The following is a 12636-nucleotide window of genomic DNA, read 5'->3' on the forward strand; positions in this document are numbered from 1 at the left end:
ATATGTAACAAGATCAAAAATAAAATGGAGTTTTAAGAAGAGATTTAGAGTTCCACAGCTCAGTCAGTCAAGACTCCGGTTTCACGGTCTGGCACAGTATTTTTCTTTTTTTTGCATGACTGGGCCTTTATACGGGTTTATGGTGGCTTATTCTACAGTCAGGAGTAGCTTGAACATTTAAGAAAAAGCATTCATTAAATTAAACAATATAGTAAGAAATCAGAATGCATGAAAGTTGCAGAATGTAACAATTATTATTATCTGCAACATAGTAAAAAAAATGATGAGGTAGATATTCCAACAACTTTCTTTTCAAAACAAAATGTTTTAAAACAGCTGTATAAGCAATATAAACTGACCACAGGTCTGTTGTTGTAAATGGTCGACTGTACATTAGTGTTGTTGGTATAATGCTGAATATCAGTTTGACTTTAGTATTTTTGCCCCGGCAAGACAAAACGTTACCTGGAACCCAGTGTTTTAATCATCGATCTGACGACCTGCTTTTCCTGTCATGTGCAGGGCAAGTTAATCGCACTCTCCGTCTTCGAACATGTTTTGTGCTGAGGTGACTGATGTTGCTAGTGTTAGCACAGAAACAGTGGCTACTTAGGATCTTTAAAAACCAAAAAGATGCAAACACCAGACACAGCTCTTCTGTTTGACACACATTCTGGTTTCTCTTTCTTCATCCTCCATCTCTCTTTTCTGTTCTTGAATGTGCAGTAGTGAGGGAGCCTCTCAAAGCTGTCAACAGACATGTCATGCTACTAGCTAATAGCTGTAAATAAGTGTAAATGTACACTTATTAGTTTTACAAATTCTTTAAGTGTCACAAATGAACACCTGCCTCTGTGTTTTACCAGAGAGTTCGTTGGTGGTTATTAATTGTTGTGTTGCAAAGTTCTAACCATGAGTGAGCAGTAGGGGTGAAACGATACACGTATTCGTATTAAACCGTTCGGTACGGGGCTCACGGTTCGGTACGCATTCCGAACCGAACAATACGTTTGAATAATATTGAATAATATTATTAATATATAAAAATAAAATATAGCTGAAATTGGTGGAGCCACTGCGCTCAAACATGGCAATCCATCCGAGGTAACGTGCTATCCTTCCCTGATTCGCCACGTTCCCATCACGTGACCTTTCCCGGATGTTCACAAACAACAACAGTCTTGATTACCGATCGACTACCAGGTTAATTCAACATGAAGAACTGATTAGAGGCGTTGTTGACCTTGTTGTCTTTACTAGCAGCTGTTGTTCAGTTAAAGTCTGCATTTCTGTGGAGGAAGCAGCTGTTATTGGAGCGATCAGTGAGCGGCATGTCCAGCGGAGGTATCAGCCCTACGGAGCGGCCGTCTGAAGTCGCGTTAGCGGCTTTAGGGAGGACGGACACAAAAGGAGGACTTTCCTTTTCTTATTATTGTTTATTTTGTTCTGTACAACTATGTACAACAAGTTAACACACATAAACTATAAAGGAACAAAACATGGATTGCTCTCCAGTATGACAGAGACTTCAGCAGAGCTACGAGTGAGAACAGACAACAACGACACCGAGGGAACGAGTGAGAGACGTGTGTTGACCACATTTATGGATCCATAATCTAGTAAACCTTTGTGTGTAAGTGTTGACTTTAATGTAAATATGAGGTGAGAGAGAGAGAGATAGAACAAGACCCCCAGCACTTTAACTAAGTCTGAAAAATAAAATTTCTAAAACTTTCTACGAACTGTATCTGTTTGAGTTCATAGAGGAAGATTTTAGAGAAGATCTTAAGTATCAAACACGACCTTTCATTATTAAAGACTACTTTATTAATCTGCCGTATTATTTTAAGTAAGCAACCAATCTACTTCTTGTTTACACCGGCACCATCACACCCAGTGTATGTGAATAGTCATGTAATATTCGTTACAAACGCAGCGTTTAGGTAGCTGTTCCCTCCTGATTCAAACAGGGCTAAAGGTATATCCCTACTCTGTAGTGATAAACCAGGCTGTACGAACATGCTTAATGCTATTGAGCCCCGTGACACTACACCTTCACCAGCCCATTTCTCCAGACCATAATTCCAGCTTTGTAAAAGAAAACAAAAGCCCAAACAGAGAATCAATTCAGACACGCCCCCTTGAGAGTCTCACCAGCGAGGATTTGGCATTTCTGCTTTTTTGCTGTATTGAAAACGTACCAAAACGTACCGAACCGTGGCACCACTGTACCGTATTGAACCGAACCGAGAATTTTGTGTTACACCCCTAGTGAGCAGGGTAAGCTGTTCATTACAAACCTCTCATCCACAGTTTTTAATATTTTCCCTGAAATTAGAATCTGGCATATTTTAAAACCTGGCAGCAGTGTTCGGTATTAAATCCAGTCTTTTGATGTTTCGTCCACTGATACCAGAATAAAGTGTGTTGCATTAGTCAAGTCTGGAGGAGATAAAAACATGGTTGACCTGATCTTAGTTAAATGTCCCAGATGGATAAAGCAGGACTGCATCACGTTACTCACCTGAGCAGCAAAAGACAACTTTAAGTCAAAGGTTACGGACCTCTTTATTAACAGAATTAGATTAGGCAGACACACCAGTTTAGTGTTGATGCTGCTTGTGCTGGGTCAGAAGGGGTAATCTACAGGAAACTCTTCATGTTCTTCATCTTCAATTCTTCATAGTAAACAAAAGGAGGGCCCAGAAGAGACCCATAGGGGACCCCACAAAGGACAAGAGCACCAGAGGAAGATCTCCAGGCCTAACAGAGCAGGACCTGTTGGACAGATAAGAATAACCAATCCAGAGCCCCGTCACTGATACTGACATATTGGTCAGCAATTAGTTTGTTGTAACTTCATGAAGCAAGGGTATTCAGTTAAATGTAGGCCAACAATGAACTGAAATAATAAAGAGTATTGTCAGGTCAAAACAACCTTGATGATGTCATAGTGGTTTGCTAAAAAGTCTTTCCGGTCAAAATCTTCACTTTGTCAAGTGTCTTAGACATTGGTGTTTAGCCTACTGGTGGTAGGTTGCAATATGGGATGTAATATCTAGTATTTTCATCTATTTTGACCATCCTTTGTAAAGTCAGTCGAATTTAGGAAGGTTGGCCCATTTAGACCCTATTCAAACCAGGTTTTAACTCACGGGCCTTCGACATCAGTGGTTCTCAAACCTTTGTTCAGCCAAGTATCCTGTAACCTCCGCAGAACATTTACGGTAGGAAAATAAATGCGTTTATTGCGTTTATTGAAAGTTTATGGCAGTTAACGATTGCATTGAAAATAGGAATATTTAATACAAATGTTAACCTACATTTACATTTAGAGAAGAACCTTCAGCACCGTTCTTTGCTCTTCTTTCAATGAAATACTCTCCAATTCTGATATAACTGATGCTATCACAGCATCTACGCTAACCTCTTCAGGAGCCACCATTGTTGTTTGAAATAGTCGCCTCTCTGTGCTGTGTTGCACACACCTAAGCCGTCTGAAGCTAGTAGCTCCACAAAGGACGCTGATGGACGCTAACCATGGATGTATAAAGAGAGGGGCACACAGCATCAGAAAGTTGCTCATTTGTGCATGAAGCAAAAAAGGTAAAGAATTCAGATAAAAATACCTGCATCTTTTGACTAACTTCCACATCCATTGACGTGAGAGTTAAAATAGAAGACTTCACAGGGTACAACACAGTCACATATGGTCTGCACTTGTCGAAAGGCTCTCTAGCTGGCGCACAAGTGTACCCAAAAAGTTCTGTCAGACCAAAGAGCACCTGAGCAGACAACATCCCTTTATTGTAACCCTCAAACATCCAGCTCCAGTTACACTGCGCATGTCTCGCACACCACAGCTCAAGACCGTGTCCCAGCCTACATTCAAAAGGCCTTGATCCATGGGGACCATAGAGCAAGCACACTAGCGTTTCCTTTAACCCCGCCACCCAGCCCTTGGTCCAGCCCCATTCGCATGAACGGAGGAAGGAAAATAACACTGGATTTGGCTATTAGTGCATTTTACAACTTTTAGGACCTAATGATTAAATAAGGGCTATTCATGTGTTCGTGGGAAGTTGATTTACCTAAAAAGAAAAGATCCACTGACATACATGCGTCTCTTTCCCAGTGTAATTTTATGGGGAAAGGTTTTTTCAGGCCCAATGGCAACGTGACAGACCTTGAAAATGTCATTCCACCGTTTGGCACTGTGCAAAATTTGCTTCAAACTCCAGCACTGTTCCTGGGGACACAACCGCATCACTTGAAGCCGTTGCTCGGCCGGCCAGATCGGCTCGGGGTCCTGCCTTTACAGATGATGTCACACATTATCATTGGCTGTATGTGGGAGAGACTAAAGTGATTCGCTGGGTGGGCTTACGACCCGCCCCTACACTGCGTCCGATTGGCTATAGCAGGCCTTCAACGTCAACTTTCGTCAAACTACGAAATAGACAGGCCCAAGATGGGAACTTTTGTTCGAGTAGTAGGTAGGCTACCTGTACCGAACAATAGGATGTTTTGACATGCAATCTCATAGCTATAGAAAGTTGGCATTTAGTAAAGGCCTGCTATAGCCATATGTGGAGACTGTGGCTGAGTGGAGAGCAGGGTCGTCCTTCAATCAGACGATCAGCGGCACCGCTAGTCGCATGTCGATGTGTCCTTGAGCAAGACACTTAACCCCAAAATTGCTCCTGTAGCTGTGCCTACGGTGTGTGAATGAATTAGTCTGATAGGCAGGGGGCACTTACCCTGCCTTCAGTGTGTGAATGATGACCTATAGTGTGAAAGCGATTTGAGTGGTTGGAAAGACTAGAAAAGCGCTTTACAAGTACAGTCCATTTACCATTCATGAAATTCACTTCTGAGATTTTGAGGCGATTTACTAACGGTGTAGATTTTGAATATTGGCAGTTTTACCAAAATTGATAGCGAATCGAAGGGACCTCCCTCTGGTCCTCTATGCTCTGGGCGGGTCCTGGCATGCCTCTTAGCGCCCGGCTGTATCCAGCAGCCTCACTGTACTCTGCTCTCCCGCCAGACAACTAGAGAGAGGTCGTCGGGGTCCGGGGTCTTGTGGAGCATCTTAACAAAACTGTTGGAGCAAATTTTCGATTCAACATTAATTTTCGTAAAACTCTAATATTCAAAAACGATAGTTGATTTCGCACCTCAATAATCCTCAGAAGTGTGTTTAATGATGAAATAGCATACAAAAACTGTCAAAAAACGTTTCGTTGTTCGGACCGAGTAGCCTACTTTCGGACTACGCAAACAAAAACTCTTCCTGGGCTGTCTAGTTCGTAGCGCCACTTATCATCATAGCTAGGCTAACATTAGCATTTAGCAACGTCTTGGAAGGTTTTATCCAATCAGACGCCAAGTGGGAGTGGGTCGTAAGGGCACCCAGAGAGTTAGTTTAGTCTCTCGTGCATACAGCCATAATAATGTGTGATGTCATCCGTAACGGCAGGACCCCGAGACGATCTAACGCCTCCACCGGACGAAGCGGATTTCTGTGTTATAATCTGACCCCACCATTCTTGTGTAATCTGATGTAATAATAAAGATGCTACTTTATCTCACCCTTATGGACTCTATAGAATCTTTTTAGAAGTTTCGAATCTACAGCATCGCCATAGGGGAACCAGATTGTACTCCTGCATTTCTAATGAATTATAACTTGTAAAAAACTCAATGATGTTATTGACTAAAGGACTAGTACATTTATTTTAAATGAATAACATCCGATAGTTACAATGATAAAGAGGTGAGCTTCTTTTCTGTTTCATTGTAAATACCTCTTTGGGTTGTTGGCCATTTGAAAAACATCCTTTTGGAATATTTGTTTGACATTTTTCATTATTTTCAAGTTTTAGATTGCATCATTAATGATTAATTGACGGGATTCATCAATAATAAAACCAATTGAATAATCACAACCCTCTGGTGAAAATCCTCGTAGCCGCCAGAGTCACACAGCAATCCCTGAGGAATATCACAGGGCTATTCTAGGGAGCTGTTGCAGGCAGAGAAATCCACCTGCGTGCAGGAACACTACCCAGCGATCAGCTGAACCATGACGCGCGTGCAGCAGAGATCACAGCGACTTTTTAAGTTTCTAAACGCAAAGCGACGCTTCGCACAACGGTGCTGTTCATGGAATCACGCGAATCCGCAGCACCGATACCCGTCCGTGCATGTGGCAAGAAGGGGCCGCTGTTAACGGTGGCGCTTCCAGACTGATGTGAGGGCTTGTTTGGGAGAGAAATAAACACCTTACCTTCTGAAGGGGGGGGGGGGTCCTGCGCTACCTATGCGCTCGTACGGAGATGCAACATCAGTTCTTCTCCACAAACAGCGCGGTTCTCCAACGAGCCCCGGTCCCCCAGCGTCCACACCCCGAGTCAAACGCAGACACGTCCGAAAAGTGATAGAGAGAGACCGGTGTGTGGAGATCAACGTGTCTCCGGGCTCCGGGCGGCGGACAACCCGTCAGCCTGCCTGACACACAACTCAAGTCACACACAGAGAGACAGCTTCCGCTCATCCCTTTCAAAGTAAAATACATAAAAACAAACGTGCTCTCAGTTTTTGTTTAGTTCTATGTCAGCGTTAGTTGACGTGACTCATTAATGACTCATTAATGACTCTACGTTCATTTATTTGTTCATGTATTAATTTATTAATTTGAATGATTCATTAGTCATATAAAGAGGCTAGCATCTTTTATCTATTCATCTGTCTTTGTCCCCCAGTCAAAGTAAACTGTCCCCGTAGGCTACTGCATTGTGGGTACTAAGTGGACATGTACTGGACAAGTTTGTGTCACCTGTCAGCACACTGCAACATTCTGTTGAAAAATCCATTCCAGCCTCTGGTCATATAAACACTGCAAAATTGAGGGGGTGGTTTACTCAGGTTATTAGCCTATTATGTTTGGCTGTGAAACATAGGCCACATCATCAGGTCTTAACCTCTTACATAAACCACACTGCCCCCTATCCCTAACCCAAACCACCGAGGCAAACGCTATGCGACGAGGGAACAGACTCCACCGCTGTGAATTACCCCGTTGCTGTGTTCCATTTATCTGCTAGTACCAAAACCCAAACAGAGAAGGTGTAACGGGCTTCACGGTACATAAAATTATCTGACCCCAAACCGTTTCCAACTCCACCCTATTTTGGAGCAAAACCGCCTAAAATGACATACCCAAATTAAAATGGCTGTAGCTTCTGAACCACTCTGACTATATGCATCAATGAGGTCTTTCTAGAAAGAAAACCCCCTAAGGTTCCTTGTGGAAGTGTCAGAAAACCTGTAGGTTATACAGATCAGGCCTTTGTAGGCCTTTGAAGTCAGTATAAATTGAAGATTTTTGTCCGCCTAAAATAAAAAGTGTCTTTCAGTATAAATAACTGCCTGTGGCTGTATCTGTACAGGTAAAGGACAGTATATGGCTGTAACTACACTATCAGTGAACAACTGCCTCAAATTTGAAGAAGATTGGACAAAGTATGACCATTCTACAGTGTTTCTTCCATGAAGAGATCCAGGTGGAGCTCTAAAAGGATATTTGGAGACCCAAATGGACACATGGTAACCAAATGATATTCTGACACACTAAAGGTGTTTCTCCCTTTATATTTTGATATGATATTATTTTCCTTTTATTTTTAGCCTTTGCAAATTGCAAAAACTATGTATATATGGTCGAAGACATGGTGTGTGAGTAGCGGACTTGCTGTGCGTAATGGCTGCGACAGAGTGCACGATTGAGTATGCCGGTAGCTCATTTATGCAAAGGTTATACGTTGGTTTACGGCTTACGTAAGAAACAGTCAAGTTTTGCACTATAAGTACTAGCGTTTTCTGAAGGCACTAGTTCCATGGTAAGATCTGCTAGCACATTGTCGGGTCTGTAATGTGTCTTTTTCCGTCGAAATGCTGCAAGATCCGACTTGCAGCGGTTATGATGACTTTAGACAGTGTGTGTTTGGGCTCCGTTTGTGACAAAATCCATAAGAAATGAAAGAAAATAGATGTTTTCTTTGCGAAGATGAGGACTTGGGGCATGCTGGGATACCAAACAAGGCCATGTTTTGTGACGTATTTTGCGGAAGCAAGCCGTACGAACGGAAGGGGAGGGGATCGAGGACGCCGGCGTCCTCGCGGGGTGCAGGAGGTTAAACGCTAACATTAGCTGTTGTGGCCTGGAACCAGTGTTGCCAACTTGGCGACTTTCTCGCTAAATCTGGCGACTTTCCAAACCCTCATGGCGACTTTTTTTGTCAAAAGCTACTAGCGACAAATCTAGCTACTTTTTCTGGTGTTGTTGGAGACTTTTCTGGTGTTTTGACTCTGATATGAAAGCACGTACTGTTCAGCACGCGGGAGCTGCCGTGAGCCCCTCCGCTGCCTCAAAGCACTCAAAGGTGATTAATCTCACAGTAGCCCCTCGCACAGCAGTCCCAGCTGCAGAAAGAGGAGACCCACATTCTCCGTGTCCAGACTGCAAATCAATCGCGCATGCGCAAAGCCGCAGCTGTTCCCGCCTCTCTCCTACAGCGCTCATTACAATTATGCAAATTAGGCGATGACGTCATTTAGCGACTTCTAGCGACTTTTAGGACAGCCAATAGCTACTTTCCTCACTGAGGAGTTGGCAACACTGCCTGGAACATACATTTAACGTACTCTGGTATATCGATGTGGAGGACAATGTCCCTGATCATTTGACGTTTTTTTTTAATTGGTTGGTTTACTGATCCTCTCGGTAAGTCTGTGATTACATTTTCATTGCTGTACATTTCAACTTACCGGGGTGATTAAAGACACGCTTTAATTCTGAAGGGATATTCAACTAATTTCCGGCTGCGTTCTGGTCTTTCTCTAGCAGCTTGACGCAAAGCTGCCTAGGCGAGCCTGATGGACAGCCCCTGTCCCATGTGGTGTGGAGGAGCAGAAGACATATGACGGAGCGGTCATCTCCATCAGCTCTTATTCCTGTAGTCAGTGTGTACTAGTCAGTGTTGTCCAGCTGCATGTTTAGCTGCTCTGTATATACTTATAGTGCTGATAGTGTGCCTAAACTACAGGCTTATGTGTCACTGTTGCCCTTCTCAGAGTTAGCACATAAAAGTAGCATACATACTTTCTTTGTTACGTTACATTTTAACATCGAACAAAAAGTTCGGAAATTAGTGTTTGGTGGATTATTTCTCTATTGTAACAATGATGCTTCTTGGCAATGAATTTTATACCGTTGGAAAGCCTGTTTAGTTACCTTTCAAACGGTGCCCCATTTGTAAGGAACATGCATTTCTGGGATGAGCAGCACAGCTGAGTATGTGGGTTGCACCCATGAAAAATTTGCCAAATCTTCTCTGCAATCCATCGTTTGGGGCGATGGACGCGAATTCGCGTCCATTGCGCCGCAAATTCGCGTCCATCGCACCGCGCCATCGCAAATTCGCGCCGCGCCAGTCTCATCGCGTCTGTGCATAGACTTTGTATGTATTCTACTCGCGCGAATTATTATTGATGAATAATTAATTCGCGCCGTGTTTGTTGATGAACGCAGCATTAGTGTGGGCCTTGTTTTATTATCTGAGCCCTTGTATCAAGATCTAGTTTTAAGGCCAGGGCAGAGCAGCACTGGAGCAGGGCTTTCATGCTCTCCAGGACCAGGTGCTCTGCATCAAGTAATCTGCCGACTGCGTTCCTGTGACTCCTTCAGGGACAAAACGATGAAAGCATACTCTGACAGGTGTTAGAGGCAGGGCCGTCACAGTGTAGGAATATAAGCATGTGTAGATGTGAATAAAACCGTGGAGCCCTCCTTTAAGTACCAATATGTGGTGCTTGAGTATCTTCATGTGATGCTTCGTTATGCTTCTTCTTCACTCTGAATTAAACTTATTTAAAGGCATATAGATCAATATCTTACATACAAAACCCATTTTATATAATGCTTGTTATAGATTAAACTACCCAACAGTATACGGTGAGGACCACAGTAGAGCATGGAGGTTCATTCTTAAAAAAAGAAAACAAATACATAAAACAAGATGATATAGAATAATAGAAGAATAGAAATTATATATATATTTATTTTTTGTCAAGCTACACCTCAACCAGTGACAACTTTGAAAATTCTGCTTGCATATTAATGCATCATAATCCAATATTATAATATATAATTAACTAACGGAGGGTCATTCTGGCAGTCTAATGATTATATTTACTGTCTAATACTTCAAGCACATTCTGATAATAATAATGATGTGCTTGTTAAAAAAATACATGACATCAAATACATGTTCACCACCACTATTATCACGACCTCACCTACAAACTTTCTATGCAAGTCCATTTTTACAGGATAAATCTGACGTATATATATTTCCTCTTGTCAACTAATCCCACGGAAAGGTCAAGATCAACAGTGAACATATCTACTCAAAGGCATTGTGTGTGTGTGTGTGTGTCAGAACATGATTATGTTATTCCTCTGTGCCGTCATGCTCCATCAATAACACATCAATGAGGTACACTGTAGCACTAATTTAATTTTTTGATTAAAGTACATGCGAGAAGATTTTCAGGAGGAACCCATGTGCTGAGTTCCACAGACAGTGTAGGGAAGTGAAGAAGTCTTGAGAGACAGACTAACACATTTCACATTCTTGTCAAGGGATTTGTTGACAGTAACATGAATATATAGTATGGCCAGTCTTGTCCTAAAAGTAACTTACAATAAGGTTTACGTGGGAGTTTTAAAATCAAATGCAGAAACAGCTGAGGCGCTGAAATGGAACTAAAAGTTCTGGCCTTCCAACATCCCAACCGGTTTCACATCCAGTTGCCTGGTTTCTGTCAGCGTCCATCATTCACCTGAGAGTACGACACACACCCTGATTATTCCTAGAGTTCAGCCAAACAGAGCTCACTACCATCGAGAGGGGGATCAAAGCGTGTGTGTGTGTTGCCAGCCCAGTACACACACACACACACACACACACACACACCACCACCACCACCCTGAGGCTTTTATTATGAGGTGAAGAATAGAAGCTGGCAGTGTATGAAGGGACTGGTTTGGACTTTGACTAATGAATACATCAAAAAGCTTCAGTCAGCAAATGACCTCAAGGTCCTCAACTGAGCTCTATGGAAAGCTATCGTATTGAAAGATGGTTTTAAACTTTTATATGCCGCAGTTATTATACGGTAGTGTATAAACCATATATCCAGTCAATATGATAGCCAGTACATATAGCTTATTGTATATGAATGGATGAATGCCACATTGTACAAACTGAATTATCCTACTAGTAAAAATGTGTGTGATGGAGGTCTGGCGCCACCTTTCATCCAGACATGTGCAACAGCATTTCAAGAGAAATTTACGATTAATTAATAAGGACAATTATCTGCTTGAAAATTAGGACTTCACAAATTTCACCTAATTTCAAATTTAAAACGTGTCAGAAAATGTGGCTACAATATTACACGACCAGATGGGGATCCCCTGTTTTCACTGAACCCTTTCAGTTTGGCAGACACCGTGCTGCTAAATGTAATGTGTTAGGTTTAGGGTTAGAGTAGTACATGTAATGTGTTAGGGTTAGAGTAGTACATGTAATGTGTACACGTTGATATTTAACATAAAAAGCTGAGAAAAAACAGATGTAGTCTTGTGATAAGTGACATCAGCTACAGGCTTTTGGCGAGTCATCTATCAGCTGATGTCCTGCAGGAATCTCACTTAAGTCAAGCTAGACTGACTTACGCTAAATAAAATAACGGAAGCTGTCCAGTTTTCCCTTCAAAGTAAAGGTCACCCAGGAAAAACATTAAGAATGAAGGAAAAAACATTAAGAAACATTAAGAATGAACGATTAAGAATGAACATTTCGTTTGAGATTCTTCCACACAAATTCAGTGGTTCGCACTTACAATACCAGAAAGTTACATGTTCCAAGATTTAGAACTTCGCTCAGTTATACTGTTTACTTTGTCATATTGCACATTCATCTATTTGAACTTGCACTCACAGAACAATATATATTGTACCAAACCCGATTACTCATGAAACATGAATTGTACAGGGTTAGGCTCACTCAATGTATCCTTTATATGTGAAACATAATTATTTTTTTATTTCAAAGGTAATCTTCTATAATAAGGGAGATGTATTTATTTTATATTGGTATTTATTTGTGATAGTGATCATTTCATTTGCAACTAACTAGATCACCAAAACTGTGCAATTTTATCATAAAGGTTATACTTTTTGGAAGCTTAACATGTTATCTGTTTCATGGCCACTGGATTTCAAGAAATTGATATGTATGTGCAAAATAATGTACCAGAAAATTTATGAGGATTGTAGTAGGATGGTAAACATCCTCAAGGCAGACATAAAGCCCATGGTGACAATAAGAGACTATGCAGGTTCCAATAAGAGACTAAGTAGATTACAGTAAGGATGTTTTGCAAATGACAATTGACCTTGCATTCTTCTTAAATACAATATTAATTGTTACTTTGATAGTTGTTAATATTACACACACAAATCCGTCAATTCCGTATTATTTTGAAAATCTCCCCCGGAAATGT

General features: G+C 41.6%; 1 protein-coding gene across 6 annotated transcripts in view; it reads right to left on the reverse strand.

Moving 5' to 3' along the window:
• LOC116382869 (ADAMTS-like protein 3) overlaps window positions 1-6525 on the reverse strand; it is a 213537-nt gene extending 207012 nt beyond the window's left edge. For 3 of the 6 annotated variants that reach the window (XM_031846271.1, XM_031846275.1, XM_031846276.1), the window contains exon 1: window positions 6293-6525. The gene's annotated coding sequence lies outside the window, so the exon portion shown is untranslated. The other 3 variants (XM_031846272.1, XM_031846274.1, XM_031846273.1) reach the window with 3 other exon arrangements.
• Window positions 6526-12636: the final 6111 nt, after the last annotated feature.

Source organism: Anarrhichthys ocellatus, unplaced genomic scaffold, assembly GCF_004355925.1.
Source record: "Anarrhichthys ocellatus isolate YVR2014 unplaced genomic scaffold, GSC_Weel_1.0 scaffold6, whole genome shotgun sequence".
Classification (NCBI taxonomy): domain Eukaryota; kingdom Metazoa; phylum Chordata; class Actinopteri; order Perciformes; family Anarhichadidae; genus Anarrhichthys; species Anarrhichthys ocellatus.